The following is a 5,357-nucleotide window of genomic DNA, read 5'->3' on the forward strand; positions in this document are numbered from 1 at the left end:
AATAATTGTTGTACTTACTATGTTCATTGTGATCTGAATCACTTAGTGAGTTTTTATATGAGTTTTTTGTGTGGCCAACTCCCAAGTCATACATTTAAGGATGAAGAACGTGGGTCATAGGTGGAAAATGGATAAGTGTTCAGTGGGAAGTACAGGCATTTAAAGGAGGTATTGTGGGTTGTGATTAGTAATAATTTGAACATAAGTTCTCTTTAAGTCATTGTTCAAAAAATCAAACCAGTTATGTAAATAACAGATAGAATACATGACAAGGTAATAAAATCTTTCCGTAGTTGGTGCTTATGGGATTCCTTTTTGAATTGTGTTCACTTTAGACATTAAACTTTAGAAAGTTGATAGCAGTAATCTGAAAGAATTTAAAGTCACAAGAACTGGGAAGTATGTTTCAGTACTAAAGATGGATCCCTTTAAGCATTAAAAAAGGGTGGGGAGCAAAATAGGGTGGTGACAGATGTATGTGTAATGCGAAAGAGAGCAGATACTAGTGGCTATGAAAGGGTTAGTGGCAGGAAAAGGGTCTAAATGGCTTATGTTTTTAATAGTTATGCCTGTAGTGTACAGCATTACTCTAATTATTGAAAGAGGACAAGCTTTCTACATTTTGGTTTACTGTGTGTAAATTTCAGTAGGATAAAAATGATTTTACTAAAAGTTGTAGTGTATAGTGTATTTGCCATTAGATATTTTTAAAGCAAGATTGAGTGCTTTCCTGAGAAGGATGTACTAACTCAAATGTTGGTTTCATTCTAGAACTGATCTTAAGTTGGGGGGGAGCGAGAGGAGAGAAGGTAGGCTTTGTTCCTCATTGCAGGCAAAATTAACCCAAGAAAAGCAGTGTTGGAAAAACTGTTCAATTGTGTACTCGCACAATGGCTGGACACAAGAAAAGGGATAGGAGCGAGAAAAGGGGATGTTGGAAGGATGTGATTGTATTATAGCCCGGGCTATATGAGAAGTCAAACTGCATCGTAAGGGGTTATTTCTGACCACCTAAATTGAAAGAAAAGATTCTTCTTGACTTTAAGAGCATTAGAGTTACAATAAACTGCCACGCTTCTATTTTTTTTTTTAAGAGATAAAATGGGATTGCAACTTAAATAACTCTATTTTGCTCTTCCTATTTGGAAGTATGTTCACATTTTTAAAATTATTTCTCATTTAAGCACAGTTCAATTTCACTTACCTGATTTTCTAATTCACTCGGTGGGATAATTTTTGGTGTAATTTGACTCTGAATTTATCTCTCTTATAGGTAAAGAAGATACTGTGCTGTTATCCAGTTGTCATAGTTGATTGCGTTCTACTAATCTTCAAGACTTGCATCGGAGTTAGAGGTAACTTGTGATTTATTTTTTTTAATATCAGAAAATTCACTGTAGGAATTTACTAAATAGGTGAAGTTCTGTGTTGTGTTTCAACTTCTCAAATATTTTTGCCATTGATGTGATACATTTACATGGTTTAAGTTGTCAGTTTCATAATACTATACAGGAAAGAACATATTAATGATACAGTAAGTATTTTGACTTTTAGCAAATCTTAAATTCTGAATTAAAGTTTGTTATGTAAACTCTTCTGTGAAGGTAATTTTTCTAGTGACTTATTTCCTCCATAGACTTCACCTTGTCTTTGAGTATTTTGTAAAGATTTACGGATGAAGTGAAAGCCATATCAACAGAATATTGATTAATTACTATTGGGTAATCAAAAAATAGCCATTCTGTTTGACTAGTGAAATAAGAAAAGTATGTTCTGTGTGTGGTATGAGATTATGGACTTACATGTAATGCAAGTGGGACAGCTCAGCAAGACTATGTCGTTGTTTATTTTTACAGACTTGGGGGCAGGGGGGAAGGCAGAAAGTTTGTTTCCGCTGCAGTGGTGTCTGATGTTTTAGTGGCACTATGCAAACACTGCATTACAGCAACTCTGTAAATGCTGCTACCTGCTCAGCAAGCTGTATAGGCATTGCTGACAATAATGCTGAATAGCATTCTCTAACTTCAATTTACAGCTCAGGCTTGGTTTCTCCATTTTATATTCTTCATGTAGTTCCTTACATCTGACATAGTGCCTTGAAAGTAGAAACAATCAATCAGTTGAAGTCTATGGAATTGATGTGTACAACTTCAAACCCCAACAAAACAAAACTCAAATCCTGTTTCTCTTATCAAATAATTCTCTTCCCCTTCTTGCCTTCTACGCTCCTGTACCCTGGGTTTTTTCCTAGTTCTGGAGGACAGATGTGGCTGGATCTTTCCTCATTCTTACAAGAGTAGAGAACTCAGTTATAGGTAATGTTTATGAGTTCTCATAAAGGAGAATTTCAGATGCCTACCCTTTGCTCTGCATATCACAGCTTCCTTTGATGGTGGCATGGTTTTGTGACTGGACTCAAGTATTTGATGCTTGGAAGGCTTGATGTATGTTAAGTTGGCCTCTTGTATAAATACTGATTGGCTGGCTCTGAATATTCTCAGAAGCAGGTAGTGGTGGTTTGTTGTTTTGTGGTTTTGTTTTTGTTTTTGTTTTTTTTTCCTAGTAGAGATAAGGTACTACTGCCATTCATCTATGTAGTGCTTTCGTTAATTGTAACTTGGCTCTTCAGAGACCTTGCTGTGAAGGAGCATTGCAGGAGGATCTTCTCTTTAAAACTGGAGACTTTTTTGTCAGTGTCTGGGGGATTAACTGAGTGTTTTACATGATACTGTATCTACCATGGTGCTCAATTTGTCTGTGTCTTGTTTTTTCTTCCCTGGACTTTTTTTCTGAAGGGTGTGATGTGGTCTGTCTTTTAACTTACTTTGCTGTTACTAAGTGATGCAGCCCATGTGCTCTGTAAGGTCATTGTTAGAAGACTTTGGCACTGAACAGTAAAATAGGGTTAGCTAAGGACAGTTTAAAGGGAACTATGGATTGCCTTGGTTCTCTAGGTTTGAATCTTCCCTTTTGTTTCTGACGTTGTCTATGTGGTTTTCTGTTTGCAAAGCACTAGTTCTGGAGAAGTGTTCTGTAGGAAAAGATGTTCAGTTACCAGAAAATAAAAATAGACTCTAAAGGAGCGTGGACTCTGAAAGATCAGTTTTATCTTAAATTGCTTTCACTGATGACAAAGCAGAGTTTAACCAAATATTTGTTGTTGAAATGACTCTGTAATTAGTAGTGTTGTACAGCTAAATGTAACACCAGATTTTACTGTAAATTACTGCTATCCCATTACTGTGGCTTGAGAAGTATAGACTGTAACTGTGGTATTCTTTTTAGTGGCCTGGATAAGAATTTGACTACAACGTTTTAAGAATATAGTTTTTGTACTTTTAATAGCATTCTTCAGTATGTATTTAAAGTGCATGATGTGATCTCTCACCACAATGGAAAATTAGAACAGCTTTTTCTAATTTGAAATACTCAGTTATCCTGTATATGGGATTTAAAATACATATTCTTATTGCAAGCTTTTGAATTGGTAATAGGCAGACCTTTCAATTCTGGTTGACTCAGCATGTATCATACTTCTGAAAATCAAACCAAAATTAAATTCTGATGATAAAAATATGCACTTGGGTTTCACATTTGTTGAAATGTTTTTATTGCTTCCAGTTACTCACAAAAGCAAGGATTCATTAATAAAATATTTTAGAATACAATGAGTATGTCCTGCAAACTCCTTTGAGTTTGAATGTTTCAATTTTGGATCTGAAAGTTCTTGTTCAATTCCCAAATACAGTGTTTTGTACTTTGTAGACACTGTTTGTAAATGAACTATTTGCTGTTTCCTCAGTTGAAAGAAGCTGTTTTACCCCCTGTTTAGCTTCTTTCTTTTGAAGTTGTACTTAAATGTTGTGTTTAAATAATACTTCAACTGCTGTTGTTTCATCATCAATCAATTAAAGAAATGTGGCAAAATAGAAATCCTGTATATCATTGATTTTCTTGTAGAGGACTTAATCCTTTTTCTTGTATGGCTTTTTGGATGCTTTTCCTGGTAGGATATTGCATTATTGGACCATGAATCTGAAGCAAATACAATGTCTGGAGGAAAAGGGAGGGGAGAACCCACAACTAAAACCCAAAGAATGTCATAGCATAAACTTCATACTTAAGTCCATGTTTGGTCTTAAGGCTGCTTTGTCCCATCTGTAGTCAACACTTTTGTATTACAGTAATACTTGACAAGAGGTTAGCTACATAATGGTCAGAGATGGCTGCTCAGATCAATCCTGGGGCTGCCACATATCAATGCTGCTGCTACTACTTTACAAAACCCAATTGCAAGTGATTTTAATATTAAACCTGGTTTGGACCTCTAATTATCTCATGTTAATTAATTAAACCTGTTGGATATTGGGGCTCACTTCCACAGTGTGCTTTCTCTACTCTTTGTGTGCTTAAGGATGTGTCTTATAGAAAGCAATTCATGTGTAATCAAATCTGTGCAGTTATGGATTTATTTATTCCCTCCCCCCTTGAGTATTTTCCAAATGCATTGAAATACTTTCATTCAGAGGGGTAAGATGTGTTTCTGAAGACTGAAATCCATATTCTCAATCTTTATCTCTTCATTCCATTCAGTAGAAAAGGTAAAACATAGAGCTTATTAAAACTTTTTTTTTCACAGTTGGATTTAGTCCCAGTGTCGTTTCAGAAAGTAAGGATGCTATTTAAGTTCCATGGGATAACTGCAGAATAGAAAAATGACTTAGAGACTGAATACTTGAGGCATTCAGTAAATTTGCAAATTACACCAAACGGGGTGATAATGTTGATCTGCTCGAGGGGAGAAGGGCTCTGCAGAGAGACCTGGACAGGCTGGATCCATGGGCCGAGGCCAACTGTATGAGGTTCAATAAGGCCAAGTGCCGAGTCCTGCACTTTGGTCACAACAACCCCATGCAGCACTATAGGCTTGGGGAAGAGTGGCTGGGAAGCTGCCTGATGGAAAAAGACCTGGGGGTACTGGTTGACAGCTGGCTGAATATGAGCCAGCATTGTGCCCAGGTGGACAAGAAGGCCAACAGCATCCTGGCTTGTATCAGGAATAGTGTGGCCAGCAGGAGCAGGGAAGTGATTGTGCCCCTGTACTCCACACTGGTGAGGCTGCACCTTGAACACCGTGTTCAGTTTTGGGCGCCTCACTACAAGAAAGATGTTGCATTGCTGGAATATGCCTGGAGAAGAGCCACAAAGCTGGTGAGGGGTCTGGAGCACGAGTCTTGTGAGGAGCGGCTGAGGGAACTGGGGGTGTTCAGCCTGGAGAAGAGGAGGCTGAGGGGAGACCTGATCGCCCTCTACAACTACCTGAACGGAGGCTGTAGGGAGGGGGGGGGCGGGCTCTT

The 5,357-nt window shown here is 37.6% G+C and overlaps 1 protein-coding gene across 2 annotated transcripts in view; it reads left to right on the forward strand.

The window, feature by feature from the left end:
* Positions 1-1,277: 1,277 nt before the first annotated feature.
* The window catches only part of EPB41L2 (erythrocyte membrane protein band 4.1 like 2), a 120,436-nt gene continuing 116,356 nt past the window's right edge, over positions 1,278-5,357 (forward strand). For both annotated transcript variants that reach the window (XM_035899854.1, XM_035899853.1), the window contains exon 1: positions 1,278-1,355. The gene's annotated coding sequence lies outside the window, so the exon portion shown is untranslated. The remainder of the gene's footprint in view (positions 1,356-5,357) is intronic.

This window comes from Egretta garzetta, unplaced genomic scaffold, assembly GCF_000687185.1.
Source record: "Egretta garzetta isolate BGI_Z169 unplaced genomic scaffold, ASM68718v1 scaffold397, whole genome shotgun sequence".
NCBI lineage: Eukaryota > Metazoa > Chordata > Aves > Pelecaniformes > Ardeidae > Egretta > Egretta garzetta.